Source organism: Paroedura picta, chromosome 8, assembly GCF_049243985.1.
Source record: "Paroedura picta isolate Pp20150507F chromosome 8, Ppicta_v3.0, whole genome shotgun sequence".
Taxonomy (NCBI): domain Eukaryota; kingdom Metazoa; phylum Chordata; class Lepidosauria; order Squamata; family Gekkonidae; genus Paroedura; species Paroedura picta.
This window is the reverse complement of record NC_135376.1, coordinates 2,891,960-2,907,493: the sequence shown is the minus strand read 5'-3', so window position 1 is coordinate 2,907,493 and position 15,534 is coordinate 2,891,960. Positions and strand designations below refer to the sequence as shown.

At 52.1% G+C, this 15,534-nt stretch overlaps 1 protein-coding gene across 2 annotated transcripts in view; it reads right to left on the bottom strand.

The window, feature by feature from the left end:
* Nucleotides 1–15,534, bottom strand: part of PSMD1 (proteasome 26S subunit, non-ATPase 1) — a 91,382-nt gene that overhangs the window by 53,258 nt on the left and 22,590 nt on the right. The gene's annotated exons all lie outside the window — the stretch shown is intronic.

Here is a 15,534-nt window from a genome sequence, read left to right as displayed (position 1 = left end):
ATCCTTCTGGCCCAAGAAGCCTTCAGCTGAAGCAAGAGGCCTTTTGAGAGACACTTTTGCCAGAACCGGTGCACAGGATCCAACCCAATGCATGACAGGTCGGAGAGGTAGAGCTTCACAAGACGTCCCAGCAACTAGATCACATAGCCCCCCCACAGAGGGGGCTTTTTCTAAAAAATATATATGGCCTCTCCAGCAGAAAAGCCGCACATGTATTTTCGGGGGACGAGAGAAGACACACCTTGTACTGAACAATTCCACTAGTCCAATGAGGTCGGATATTCATCATCATCATCATCATCATCATCATCATCATCATCATCATCATCATCATCATCATCATCATTATTCTCTACTCACACTGGCAGTGGCATGCTTTGGTTACCAACAGAGGTCCTCTAAGTCAGGGGTAGTCAACCTGTGGTCCTCCAGATGTCCATGGACTACAATCCCATGAGCCCCTGCCAGCATTCGCTGGCAGGGGCTCATGGGAATTGTAGTCCATGGACATCTGGAGGACCACAGGTTGACTACCCCTGCTCTAAGTCTTCTGCCTGGTCCTTTTAATGGGACTGAACCAGGGACCTTCTTTATGCCGAGCAGAGGCTTTGCCACTGTGCCACGGCCCCTCACAAGTCAACAGACTTATTGGGCAAGGGGGAAACCCCCAAGTGATAGGGAGGTGGCAGGAGAACTTGGTTCTACAGCATAATTACACGATGCGGCCACAGAGTTGGAAGGGAAAGGGCAGAAGGGCTTTGGACTAAAATCAAGGGCTTTCTTCTTCAGAAATGTGTGGATCTGGGTTTAATTCCCTAATCTGTATGTAGACCACAGCAGCATCTCAAGAGACTTTCAAGGCAACACGGATTGAGAGTTCAACTCCAAACTTCAGCCACCCCTCCATCTCTCAGAACCATGGAGTTGGAAGGGGGCAGGACGGCCATCTAGTCCCCCCCCCCTCCCCGCTCAATGCAGGATCAGCCTCCAGCATCCAGGAGAAGGATCTCTCCAGCCACTGCCTGAAGACCACCAGTGAGGGGGAGCCACCCACCTCCTTAGGCAGGGGGTTGGGGGGGGGGTAATGTTATGTTTTGTTGACTTTTACTATATTTTATGGTTGTCGTAAGCCGGCGGCGGCTAGCTGGCCTAGGAGCGGCAGCACAGAAATGAAATAATAAATAAATATCCAGAATTGGGAAGGAAGAAATAACTCCATCTTAGGGAAATCCCAGAAGGTCTGGAAAGGATACAAGGAGTTTCCTAAACAATGCTATAGTCTCTCACACTTACTGGAAGGCTACGATGCAGCTCAGCAGCAAGAAAGGTCTTGCAAAATTTAATTTTTCAGCTGCTCTTATCAACCTAAACGAATATAAACACATTCAAATAAAAATAAACTGCTTCTTGACACGGCAGACTTCCTTCTTCGCCGGGTCTCCAGCTGAGAAGCATTTGAGGTTCCCTCTTTCCAGCAGGTCTCGGAATTTACAAAAGGTTTATACTGTAATCTTTCTCCAGCGTGACTTTGGCCAGTTTTTTACATTTTTTGGCTGAAAAGGATCCCTCTTTGTTTAATGAAAGGAAGATAAATGCACACAAGACAGACGTTAAAGGTTATGCGCCTGAAAGACACTGGCAAGAATGAATATTTACTTATAGGGAAACACACAAAACCAAAGTGGCTGGAAGGAAATTTGGACATCGACCCAGTTCGATACGGAACAGCTTCTGGACTGAAGAAAACCAGATGGACCGGCTGTGGCCTTGTTCTCATGAGCCAGCGTGGTTAAAAAGCAGTGGACTCCAATCTGGGGAACTGGGTTTGAGTCCCAGTTCCTCCTCCACATGCAGCCAGCTGGGTGAACCTGGGCCAGTCACAGTTCTCTCAGAGCTCTCTCAGCCTCACCTGCCTCACAGGTTGTCTGTTGTGGGGAGAGGAAGGGAAAGATGTTTGTAAGACACTGGGACTCCAGTCTCTGGCAGAGATCTTCCACATCGTCTACTGCCTGGTCCTTTCAGGCTAGAGCTGCCGGGGATTGAACCTGCGGCCAGCTGTATGCCGAGCAGCTGCTCCGCCTTTGAGCTGCCCCCTACTGAATCTGACAGGACTAATCCAAACAAACCAGAAGCACAAAAACCATGACAACCAAAAACTCTGGAAGAAATTTTTTTGGTCGGTGTTTAACACAGTGGCAGAACCACGATGAGTGTCCCTGGGGAGGTTATTTCACGCTAGAGGGGCCCCCACAGGGGAGACCCCCTCACCAGTTCCCAACCAGGCCAACGTCTGAAGAAGGTTTCAGATGCCGAATAAAGCAGTATGGGGTGGTGGGACACATTATGAGAGCCTGGGGACACAGGCTCAGGAGACAGTTTCTATGAAACAGGAATTTCACCTGTATAGGTGAGGAAGACTTTGGTTCTATCAGGCCCAGAGAAAAGATTGCCCAGGTCCTCAGAAGATCTCAGAAGATTTAAACCAGGGGTAGTCAAACTGCGGCCCTCCAGATGACCATGGACTATAATTCCCATGAGCCCCTGCCAGCATTTGCTGGCAGGGGCTCATGGGAATTGTAGTCCATGGACACCTGGAGGGCCGCAGTTTGACTACCCCTGATTTAAGCATGCTACCTTGAGGCTAGCGATGCACTCCGACGTTAGCCAAGCCACCAGTGGTTTTTATAACCCTCGAGATTTATCGTGTGCGCTCCAAATTTCCTTTTAAACTGTGAGCCCTTTCATCTGACAAGCAGCAAGCCATTAAACAAAACTTTTATTTGAGGATGACAGGAGCCTGCCTAAAGCTGCCGAAGCCCGTAATGTACTGCGTGTCTTCCGCATTCTGCAAAATACCATAAAACTCTTCCATAGAAGACGCTGATTAGTCTGCAGCTCAAACTGCAGTTTAGTCTGAGGCCAGGAGCACCTTTAAGACCGACAAAGTTTAGTCCTGGGTATAAGCTTCTGGGTGGAGACACACCTCTGGCAAATTAAACTCAGTCAGTCGTGAAGGTGCTGGTGGACTCAAACCTTGCTCTATCGCTGCAGACCAACATGGCCACCCACCTGAATGTATGCTAGCCTGTGTTCGTGGGAGCTCCCCCTCACTGGCCGTCTTCAAGCAGCAGCTGGACAGATTCTTATCCAGGATGCTTGAGGCTGATCCTGCACTGAGCAGGGGGTGGACTAGATGGCCTGCATGGCCCCTTCCCACTCTAGGATTCTAGGAGTCTAGTTCAGCAGGGGAAGGGGCTGCCTAAGGAGGTGGGGAGCTCCCCCTCACTGGTCGTCTTCAAGCAGCAGCTGGACAGATTCTTATCCAGGATGCTTGAGGCTGATCCTGCACTGAGCAGGGGGTGGACTAGATGGCCTGCATGGCCCCTTCCCACTCTAGGATTCTAGGAGTCTAGTTCAGCAGGGGAAGGGGCTGCCTAAGGAGGTGGGGAGCTCCCCCTCACTGGTCGTCTTCAAGCAGCAGCTGGACAGATTCTTATCCAGGATGCTTGAGCCTGATCCTGCACTGAGCAGGGGGTGGACTAGATGGCCTGCATGGCCCCTTCCCACTCTAGGATTCTAGGAGTCTAGTTCAGCAGGGGAAGGGGCTGCCTAAGGAGGTGGGGAGCTCCCCCTCATTGGTCGTCTTCAAGCAGCAGCTGGACAGATTCTTATCCAGGATGCTTGAGGCTGATCCTGCACTGAGCAGGGGGTGGACTAGATGGCCTGCATGGCCCCTTCCCACTCTAGGATTCTAGGAGTCTAGTTCAGCAGGGGAAGGGGCTGCCTAAGGAGGTGGGGAGCTCCCCCTCACTGGTCGTCTTCAAGCAGCAGCTGGACAGATTCTTATCCAGGATGCTTGAGCCTGATCCTGCACTGAGCAGGGGGTGGACTAGATGGCCTGCATGGCCCCTTCCCACTCTAGGATTCTAGGAGTCTAGTTCAGCAGGGGAAGGGGCTGCCTAAGGAGGTGGGGAGCTCCCCCTCACTGGCCGTCTTCAAGCAGCGGCTGGACAGATCCTTCTCCTGGATGCTTGAGGCTGATCCTGCCTTGAGCAGGGGGTGGGACTAGATGGCCTGCATGGCCCCTTCCCACTCTAGGATTCTTTGAGTCTAGTTCAGCAGGGGAAGGGGCTGCCTCAGGAGGTGGGGGGCTCCCCTCACTGGCCGTCTTCAAGCAGCGGCTGGACAGATCCTTCTCCTGGATGCTGGAGGCTGATCCTGCCTTGAGCAGGGGGTGGGACTAGACAGCCTGCATGGCCCCTTCCCACTCTAGGATTCTAGGAGTCCAGTTCAGCAGTGGAAGGGGCTGCCTAAGGAGGTGGGGAGCTCCCCTCACTGGCCGTCTTCAAGCAGCGGCTGGACAGATCCTTCTCCTGGATGCTGGAGGCTGATCCTGCCTTGAGCAGGGGGTGGGACTAGACGGCCTGCATGGCCCCTTCCCACTCTAGGATTCTAGGAGTCCAGTTCAGCAGTGGAAGGGGCTGCCTAAGGAGGTGGGGAGCTCCCCCTCACTGGCTGTCTTCAAGCAGCGGCTGGACAGATCCTTCTCCTGGATGCTGGAGGCTGATCCTGCACTGAGCAGGGGGTTGGACTAGACGGCCTGCATGGCCCCTTCCCACTCTAGGATTCTATGACTGACCACCAAGTTGCTCCACAGAGGCAGGCAATGGCAAAATACCTCTGAACATCTCTTGCCTTGACCGGTCCATAGAGCCTCCATGGACTTGACGTCACTCTCTACCCTTGGGAGCAGACAGCAAAAGTGGCTGTATGGAAACACACGTGGAAGCTGCCTCATGCTGAACCAGACCCTGCGACCACCAAGGTCAGGACTGTCTACTCAAGATTGGTGCCAGCTCTCCTGGGTGTCAGGCAGAGGTTTTCCCCATCAATTCCCTCTTGTACCTTGTTCCTGAGGATGCCAGGGACTGAACCTGAGACCTTCTGCATGCTTTGCCACTGGGTTATCCCCTTTCTCTCATATGCTGCCCTTTTAAAGCTCAAAGGGGAGGGGCCTTGGCTCAGTGGCAGAGCCCCTGCTTGGCCTGCAGAAGGTCCCAGGTTCAATCCTTGGCATCTCCATTGAAAGGACCAGGCAGGAGGGGACAGGAGGGATCTCAGCCTGAAATCCTGGAGAGCCACTCCCACTTTGAACAGACAAGACTGATTTTGGGAGGTGCTGTGGCTCAACGGCAGAGCCTCTGTTTGGCACGCAGAAGGTCCCAGGTTGAATCCCAGGCCTCTCCAGTTAAAAGGACGAGGCAGGAAGAGCCGCTGCCAATCTGAGCAGACAAGACTGAGCTTGAGGGACTGCTGGGCTGATTCAGCATAAGGCAGCCTCCTGGGCGTCAAAATAAAGATGGCACGATGCAAATGAAATAAAGCATCTTACATTAAGCCACCTAGCCAGTCATCCCAAAAAGCCAGAACAGGGAAGGCTCCTTCAACTTCTGAGGGCAACACACAAGTTGCTGTCAGGGTCTGCTTCTTACAGATATCATCCTTACCTTAATTATAAAAACACACAAAATGTGGCCCAGTTCGAGGAAGATCCCTGCCACGGGCGCAAATACGGGGGCCCACTGGGCTACAAATACAACACTCCAGGAGGTCAGGGTTCGAATTTTGACTGCTATGAGCCACCTAGGTACCATCACTTACAAAAAATATTTATTTACACTGCCATTCCAGCCACTTCAGTCCCATCTGCTAAACTCCACCTCCTCTTTCGTTCCCTTCACATATTTCTCCATCATCTCTCCTTAGGAACCGGATCCAGCATTCCAGCTACGTCCATGTTGCTAAAAAAAGGTTCCTGCCACACACACCCCGGCCCTTCTGTTCCCTCCGAATACCCGGAAAATCCTCTGACTTTCTTCCCTGCTTCCCCCTCCCCGACATTCCATCTGCCCTTTCCTGCCTGAATCCGCAGCGACGCCATAATTTTGTTAGCGAGGTTCTTAAAACACTATTTCCCCTTCCTGGGAGAACAGCAGTGCGCTCAAAGCCTTGTGGAAATGCGTGTTCCTTAATGGAGGCTTCGGAAGCTTCCCCTGCTAGGCGGAACGCACGTCTCTCTGCCAAGAAAGGATGCTTTTCCTCCTTGAGAAAAGCAGTCCTTCCTTAACGGCTTGGAGAATATACAGGCCGGTAAGACTCCCTATGTTAAGACTTAAGCCCAGAAGCACGTTAGAAACTAACCAGAGTTTCAGGGTAAAAGCTAGGCTGGTGCACTTCGGTGGGCAGTCAAGCCTGAAGCGGCTAGCACCGCAATGCGGTGCTAGCCGCTTCGGGCTTGACTGCCCGCCGAAGCGCACCAGCCTAGTAAAGGCTCTTGAGAGTCCCTTCACCAGTTACCAAGAGCTCTGATGGTTCAAAGTCCTGTTACCGAGACCTGCAACCAACCAAGATGCCCACTTTGCTCTCATGCATAGCCTAGCAACACCATCAGGGGACCCACCTCAAATGCATAGTCCTGCTCATCTTCGGATGGGATGTAGGTCATCACGTTTCAGCAATCCCCCTTCCACCCTCTCCCCTGGACAAACAGGCCAGTTCCTTTGAAAAAGAGCCCCCTCTTTGTCCTCCAGATAGAGCCAGGGCCTTCTCAACTGTGGCCCCAACCTGGTGGAATGAGCTCCCCGATGAAATCAAGGCCCGATGGGAACTCAAACACTTCCGTAGGGCCTGCAAAATAGTGCTCGTCCGCCAGGCTGTCAGTTAAGACCGGTGCCCGAGGCCTTCCTCAACCTGGCAACTCTGACGCTCTACAAGCCCCAAACTAAAGGTGCTGCTAAAGAAAGACATAAGTTTGCCTTTAGAAACCTAAATGTTCAAAAACCAGCAGGGGGAACATCTGAACCTTCCAGGACATTCAGTGGCTGACCTAAGAGTAGCAGTTCTCTTGCAAAGGAATTTCAGAGGGAGATTCGAGAGGGAGACTGCTGAATTGCAGCTGACAATTAAGCTCAGGGCATTAGACGGTGGTCTGTTGGCGTTGTTTTTGAATTCTATTGGATGTCTTAAATGGCCGGGTTTTGCTTTTATCATCTTGTAATAATCCACCTTCAGTGTCAGTGAGAAAGACGAGCTCTGAGAGAAGTATACAAAATAAAGCTTTTTGCCATGCTGAGATTGATATTTTGGGTCGGCCCAGACGTTGATTGGTGCAGGTTACACGGAACCGTCCTCGATTCCAGGGGTAGTCAACCTGTGGCCCTCCAGATGTTCATGGACTACAATTCCCATGGGCTCATGGGAATTGTAGTCCATGAACATCTGGAGGGCCACAGGTTGACTACCCCTGCTCTATTCATCACCGTCCCCGAGCAGTTGATGTGCCCTCTGCACCCTCCCCAGCCCCACGCAGAGAAGGTCTGGACTGAACTCATATTGACAGTCCACTGTGAGAGGGGAGGGCAAGACAGAACGGATTCCTAACAAACCCACCTATCTATTTTCACTTTCCGCAGAAACATCCCCTGAAGTGTTTGCCAAACACTGCAAGAAGGACGACCGTGCCCGGAGCTCCCCGAAAGGTTAAAGCTAAACACGGCAAAAGGAGGCCTTTTCACAAACTCCGCGAATGTGTGATTTAAAGAAAAAAACAACAATTCTGAAGTTGCATTCCGCCCGCCCCTCTCCAGCTTTCTCATTTAAAAGAGCAGACATTGCAAGAATGATGGTTTCTCATCACGCAGCGATAAATATTTTAAGAACTGTGCTGACAGAGCCAGGGAGCGCGGGAGAAACGTCTTCCGCCAAGTAGGATCCATGGACCACGTTTGGGAGCAGGATAGGTGCTGCGGGGGGGGGGGGGCAACATGCAGGGAGCTGCCACCGCATAAACACCCAGTGCAAATTCCGGCAAGATGCTTTTCCTGTTCTCCCTTCTCGTTTTCGCAAAATGTGACAACCCACTCAGAAATTTTCCTTTGCAAAAAGCTCTAATAGGGACTATGTATTACAATCTTGGAATCCCCCCCCGGGGGGGGGGACTATCACTATATATTACAGATTCAAATGAGGAGCCGTGTTGGTCTGAAGTAGCACAACAAACTCAGAGTCCAGTAGCACCTTTAAGACCCACAAAGATTTATTCAGGGTGTGAGCTTTCGAGTGCTTGCACTCGAAAGCTCACGCCTTGAATAAATCTTTGTGGGTCTCAAAGGTGCTACTGGGCTCTGAGTTTGTTGTACTATATATTAGAGTGAAGGGGACAATCTTAGATAAAGCAAACTTCCTTACAGGCCCCAGATGGTGTCGCCCTGCCCTCTATTTGTCAGTGGGTCATAATTTAGATGCTTACATACCTCACATTTCCTAGAAAACGCAGGACTGCTAGAAAACATGCCCCCGATTCTCTGGGTCTTGTCTCACTGCAGCTTTATTTCTTTTTTTAATGCCAAGGCTGATTTCACTTCACTACCTCCGTCGAAGGGCTTCCTTTTAGAGGCCCAGAGAAGAGAAACTGCTTCCGCAGGCCAGAAAATGAAGTAAGGCAACCATCTTATCACATCCCGTTTACAAATTTTCACCCGCGTGGCTGCAGGGCTACATAAACCACCCGCCTGCAACCTTTCGGAGCCTCTGGGATTTTGACACAGCATGGTGGGCACAGCCACAAAATGGCATGGTAGCAGCTGCTGCCAAAGAAACAGTTTTAAAAAACTCCACACAGCCAATCATACCTCCACAGGCCAATCAGAACCCTTGCTGAGCAAAAGCTCCATCTGGCCCCACCCACTTTCTAAAAGCCGGAGTGGACTCTTGTTTAAGAGCAGCGGCCTCTAATCGGGGCAGCGGGGTTTGATTCCTCCCTCCTCCTCCACATGCAGCCCGCTGGGTGACCTTGGGCCAGTCGATGTACTGTTAATTGTACGAATTCCGATTGTTACTCACCCTGAGCCAATCAGGAAGGGTGGGATATAAAAATAAGTTGCTGCTGTTATTACTATTATTGTTGTTGTTTTGTCAGAGCTCTCTCTGCCTCACCCCCCTCACAGATTGCCTGTTGTTGTTGTGGGGAGAGGAAGGGTAGGTGATTGTAAGCTGCTTTGTAAGCTCCTTCAGGGAGGAAAAAGCGGGATACAAAAAGCGGGTCTTCTTCTGGAGGGTGCCAGAAAAGATCCCAGTGGTTGTTATGGCCCCCATCGGCACCGTGTTGGAGACTCCTGACAGAGGGGACACGGGTACTACACTTTCGGGACTCCTGGTTGGGCAAGGAAGTTCTTATAAAGCAAGGGTGGCCAAACAATGACCCTATGCATGAGGGGCTCGTGGGAATTGTAGTCAATGGACATCTGGAGAGCCAGTTTGGCCACCCCTACCCGAGAGTAGCACATTGACTAAATCAAACAAGGACCTGGAGAAGAAGTACACTGTAGGAACCAGAAAACTGAATCCCAAAAACTCCATTCCAAGCCTCACCTCATATGAGAATATACAAAGGGGTCTTAAGAAAGTCAGATTCCAGTCCCGTGGCACATTAGAGACCAACAAAACTTATGTTGTGTATGTTTTTGGGCTTAAGTTCACAAGTGCCGAAGCTCCCTTGGGGCAACATCCCTATGGTTACCCTCCCAAAACTACCTTCCAAAAGGCAGCCCCTCTTCCCTTGGCCTGGGTCCCGTTTGTAGTCGGGAGATGACAGCCTGCCTTACATGGTTTTGCCAAGGGCTGCCGAGATAATACATGAATCACTCTAAACACCAGATATAAACACCAGGGATTCCCAATTGCCTCTTTGGTGAGGAACCTGGGTTTACAAGGTGCCCCAAAGTTAATCATCTGGACCAGGGGTAGTCAACCTGTGGTCCTCCAGATGTTCATGGACTACAATTCCCATGAGCCCCTGCCAGCTAACGCTGGCAGAGGCTCATGGGAATTGTAGTCCATGGACATCTGGAGGACCACAGGTTGACTACCCCTGGACTACGGGACAGAGCTGCGTGTCAGGCGGGCCCCGGTGGGACTCTCTCCTTTAACAAAGGACAGGAGGACTTGCCCTGAGACTCATCCGTAGCAGGGGAAGGAAGATAACGGGATTTCATCGCCTTGTGCGTCAAGGCAGGCTTATCAGAGACGCCTGTTTTAACCCAGAAGTCATTCGGACTCTAGGGAAAAGAGGCAAGCTGCTTTATCACTGCGCTGGAAACGTTTCCAGGGACCATTGTTCTCTCCTTTCCACTGGGAGCTTTGTGGCCTCCCAGAAGACGAAGGCGGTCTTGGCCAGAATGCAAAAACTCTGTCCCTAGCAAACCGCAGATATCTGGGAGGCGACCCTCAGAATCTGGTCTGCTGCTGGGGCTCAGCCTGAGAAAAACCGCATGAAAACCGCACTCACCTTGCCAAATAAATCATCACCGATTTATACGGGACATATAGTCCCATAGGGTCAGGGCTGCACCTCGCATGAACCAGAATTCTGATTCCAGTTGATTCAAATCACACCCTACAAGAAGCACAAACCTTCTTGTAGGTCCACACAAATTCTGCAACCCAAAAGAATTTGCATAAAGTCTCATTTTGCATACTTCATGCAAGCTATGCATAGCATTGAGGTCCTGGGAGTCCTGTCATACTGTAGCACCTTTAAGACCAACAAAGATTTATTCAAGGCGGGAGCTTTCGAGTGCAAGCAGCCTGTGTTGGTCTTAAAGGTGCTCCTGGGCTCTGATTTTATTGTCATATTGATTGTGATTGATTATTAGAGCTGTCTGATATTGCCAGGCCTGTGAGGCCAGTTCCTGTTTCTGCTGTGCACCTCAAGGCTGAATTCCTCAGTCTGTAGTTTATGACTTTAGGTCAGGGGTAGTCAAAACTGCGGCCCTCCAGATGTCCATGGACTACAATTCCCAGGAGCCCCCTGCCAGCAAATGCTGGCAGGGGGCTCCTGGGAATTGTAGTCCATGGACATCTGGAGGGCTGCAGTTTGACTACCCCTGCTTTAGGTGCTCACACCGAGCTCTCCCCCCCCCCTCCGCCAGACTCCCTGTGCTTTGTGCTTAAATTGTAGAATCCTTTGGTTTCCCTTTGAAACCTGAGTCATCACCTTCCCGAGGGAGAGAGGGAGGGAGGGAGGGAAGGGAAAGTGCTGGTGTTTTATATATGCAAACCCTTGTGTGTAACTTCAGTTCTGCCAATGCTTTGCTGGAGCTCTGCGCTTCTGAATAAAGAGGCTTTCTGAAAGAGACGCGTGCTTGTCTGAAGGCGAGCACTCTGACAATCACTGGCAACCGCCCAACACCAAGAATCCCGCGGCAGACGCGGAGCCAAGGCCAGGCTTCCAGTTCCCCAGACGCAGAATCCCTTCTTCCCGAGAATCGCTCTCCCCTTGACCTCCTTGCAAGAGCTCTGACGAAGCTCTCCTTTTATCTTTTAAACAATATACAAGATAATCCCCGCTTTTTCTCTGGAACATCCTTGCTGATCGCAAGCCACTTACAACTTAAGTCCCACACTCTAAACAGCGGGGGTGGGAAGCACCGTCCGGTCACAGCTCACTTCTTGCCACCCTGTGGCGTTTCCAGGGCAAGAGATGTCCCAAGGTTGTCTGCCATGGCCTGCCTCTGTGCCACGCCCCCCCCCCCCCCGGTTGTCCTGCAGGCCTCCCATCCAAATGCTTGCCAGGGCTGACCTGGCTCAGTCCCTGAGATCGACTGAGATTGGGCTAGCTGGGTCAGGGTATTCTCCATACTTTGCATTTGGGCTTCTGGCCCTGCAGGTGGACCTCCTGAGGGCCCCTGGGTTTTGGCCACTGTGTGACACAGAGTATTTGGCTGGAGGGGCCACTGGTCTGATCCAACAGGGCTTCTCTTACATGCTTATGTCGGGGACAGAGATGCTCTGTCTTCTTGGGGCTTGGGGGGCCACAATGGGATGGGTTCCAGAGGACTGGCCCCACTGGCGGAACTCCTGAGGACACTTGGGTTTTTCCATTGTGTGGTTGGGCTGGTTGGCCTTATCCAACATGGCTTCCCTTATAGCCTTAAGCTAAGCAGAGTGAGACCCCAAGGATATTCAGGGTAGCTCTTGCCTCAAAAGCCCCATGTGAGTTTGCTATAAGTCAGATGCAACTTGCTGGCAAAAAGAAAAGTTCATCTAAGCTCTCATTCTAGCCCAGGGATGGCCAGTCTGTGGCTCTCCAGATGTCCATGGACTACAGTGCTGCCAGGGGCTCATGGGAACCGTAGTCCATGGACATCGGGAGAGCCACAGTTTGGCCATCCCTGCCGGGCCCCTTAAGGGGAACTGGGCCACAATATGGAATTCTCTGCAATTGCCCCAAACGGTACACAAGCCTAATGTCTCATCATACTTGTTGCCATCCCTGCTGATCAATCAGGGCTGACGGCTCACATTCAATCACATTCATCCCTTCCTGAAAGCTCCAGCTGCAGGGGCTGAGCCAGGAGGAGGGGACCAAATGGCAAAGAGGGAGACGGAACACAGGCTGGTAGGCAGGGAGCTATCCCTCCCCAACAATGCTTATTGCGCGTGTCCAAGACAGGAAACAGCAGTGAGATCAGAGAGCAAAAATGTTCCATCAGAACCGATTTGGAAAAAAAAATCCCCCCTCAAATATGGGAGGAGCGTGTGGAATTCGTTTCTTCTGTACAAACACGACAGGGTCAATTAAACCCGCCAGAGAAGGTAGGTCATTCTCCGCCCAGCAAAGCCGATTTAGGCTGACGGAGAACAAAATGGCCCTGCAGAGACCCCTGCTGCCCACACAGAGAACTGGAGGAGCACACAACCCCATCCCACGCGGCATGCTTGGAAAGGCAGAGAAAGTAGGATTCGCAGAAGAAGGTTTTTATTCCCCATTCTTCACTGTCCAAAGGAGTCTCAAAGTGGCTTCCAATCACCTTCCCTTTCCTCTCCCCACAACAGACACCCTGGGAGGGAGGGGAGGCTGAGAGAGCTCTGACAGAACCGCTCTGTGAGAACAGCCCTACCGGCTGTGAAGAGCCCAAGCTGGCTGCACATGGAGGAGGTGGAATCAAACCTGGCTCGACAGATGAGAAACCACCACTCTAAACCAAGCTGGCGGCAAAAAGTAAGATTCGTTCAGAGAGTCAATTCTGCCAGAGGCTGGAGAGCCATCTGATGGAGAGGCTGATTCTGTGAAGGCTCAAGGGGGTGGCAGGTGACAGTGGAGGAGCAAGAGGGTGTGAGTGTCCTGCATAGTGCAGGTGGATGGACTAGATGACCCAGGAGGTCCCTTCCAACTCTATGATTCTTATGCAAACACTGGGTCCTCCAGGCCTCTTATGTTTGCACATGGCCACAAGAACTGACAGCTTCCCCAGGGGACTGCAGAAACATCTGGAGCACAGGTCCTTCAGTGGCTATCAGCCACAAGGTGTTGTCTGAACACTTTCTCTGTGGCAGTGAAGACGAAGCTTCTCGGCGCTCGGAAGGCCAGCGTGGGAGGGCTTCTGGAGTTCTGGCCCCACTGGGGGACCTCCTGATGGCCACTGGGTGACCGAGAAAGGTGGCCTGGATGGGCCACTGGTCTGATCCAACATGGCTTCGTTTATGTCAGGGCTAGTCAAACGGCGTCCCTCCAGATGTCCATGGACTACAATTCCCATGAGCCCCTGCCAGCGAATGCTGGCAGGGGCTCATGGGAATTGTAGTCCATGGACATCTGGAGGGACGCTGTTTGACTACCCCTGGTTTATGTGCTTAGGAGTCACTTAGGAGGTCTGTAGCCCATAAAGTGATTGCAATCCCCCCCGCCCCCGCCCCTTGGAAGGTATTAATATTCCTGGCTATAATCTTATCCATCCTGGATCTGATCCTTCCCAGATGCCTCTCCTTCTCGATGGGCTCTTAACAAGATCTTCACACGCTTAATTCCACTCCTGGCAGCCCCCAGTGGAAAGTCTCAATGAGAGTTATGGCGAAGGTGCGGAAAATCACAGCGCTCCGAGGCGTTTCGGCTCAGCGGAACAAAGACCTGATCAGAGCGAAGCCAAGGCTCGGCTGGGGACGGTTTGCACTTCCAGACGCGCTCTCAGGACTGGGCTGCAGGCAGCTGGCTGTCAGGTCACCGCACAGCTTTCTGTGAAGCCTGCTGCTAGAGCGGATTTGGCGTCACGCCTAAAAGACCCCGGACTAGCTGAGGCTGAGGCTGAGGAGGCCAAGATCAAGCCCTCTCCGGGTCTCTGGTTTTGCTAGATCTTGCAACGGCCTGCAAGAGGATCGTGTGTGTGTGTGTGTGTGTGTGTGTGTGAAGAGAATTCGCCCTTTGTGCAAAGTTTGTTTGGTTCACAAAAGCAATTGCTTAACTACACTCGAAAACAGAATGCCAAACTGGATGAGCAACATGGTCACCGTTTGCCTGTGGGACAATCACAACAATTCCTTGGGCCAGCCCTGGCTGGGCCACAATACCCAGAGAATTTGGGCTTGCGGGTCCCCAAACCAAAGAGCCTCTTGTGGCGCAGAGTGGTAAGACAGCCGTCTGAAAGCTTTGCCCATGAGGCTGGGAGTTCGATCCCAGCAGCTGGCTCAAGGTTGACTCAGCCTTCCATCCTTCCGAGGTCGGTAGAATGAGGACCCAGCTTGCTGGGGGGTAAACGGTAATGACTGGGGAAGGCACTGGCAAACCACCCCGTATTGAGTCTGCCATGAAAACGCTGGAGGGCGTCACCCCAAGGGTCAGACATGACTCGGTGCTTGCACAGGGGATACCTTTACCTTTACCTTTAAACCAAAGAGGCTGGGAACAGCTGTTGGAGGCAACTTGCACATCGGTTCAAAGCAAAAGGTTTCGAGAAACCTCCCTGAAAAGGACAGGTGAACCACGCCCATACCGAGCCATTTGCTCCAGCGGCCAAACCAGCTCAGGAAACCAAACCAACTGACCACTGATGGCTGTCACTGACCGAGGTGATAGTTGGGATGGCACCAAACCACCAAAGGCCTAAAGCAGGGGTAGACAAACTGCGGCCCTTCAGATGTCCATGGACTACAATTCCCATCAGCCCCTGCCAGCATTTGCTGGCAGGGGCTCATGGGAATTGTAGTCCATGGACATCTGGAGGGCCGCAGTTTGACTATCCCTAGCCCAAAGGCGCCAACACTGAAAATGCCCTCCCGGGCCGGCATACAACCCGAAGGCAGACGGAGGCACCCAGAGAGAACACCTCCATTCCTGGGCAGGCCCACGCAATGGGAGGCCGGCCTGCAGGCATCGTGTCTGCAAGAGGAAGCAGCCCTTTTCTCTCCCTCTCTCCTGACCACTGAAGTTAAAGCTCAGTTCACCCTCACCCAGAGCAGCATGAATGTGACCACCCACTACCGCAAAAAAACACGTGATTAATAGGGTTGCCAACCTCCAGATGGGGCCAGGAGATGTCCTGGGATTATAACTGATCACAAGGTGAGAAATCAGTTCTCCGGAAGATGGGCTTTGTGGCATTGTACCCTGCTGATGTCCCGTCCCTCCCCTCCTCTCCCCACGCACCACCCCCAAACTCTCCAGATATTTCCCAACCTGGAGCTGGCAACCCTAAGGAGGAA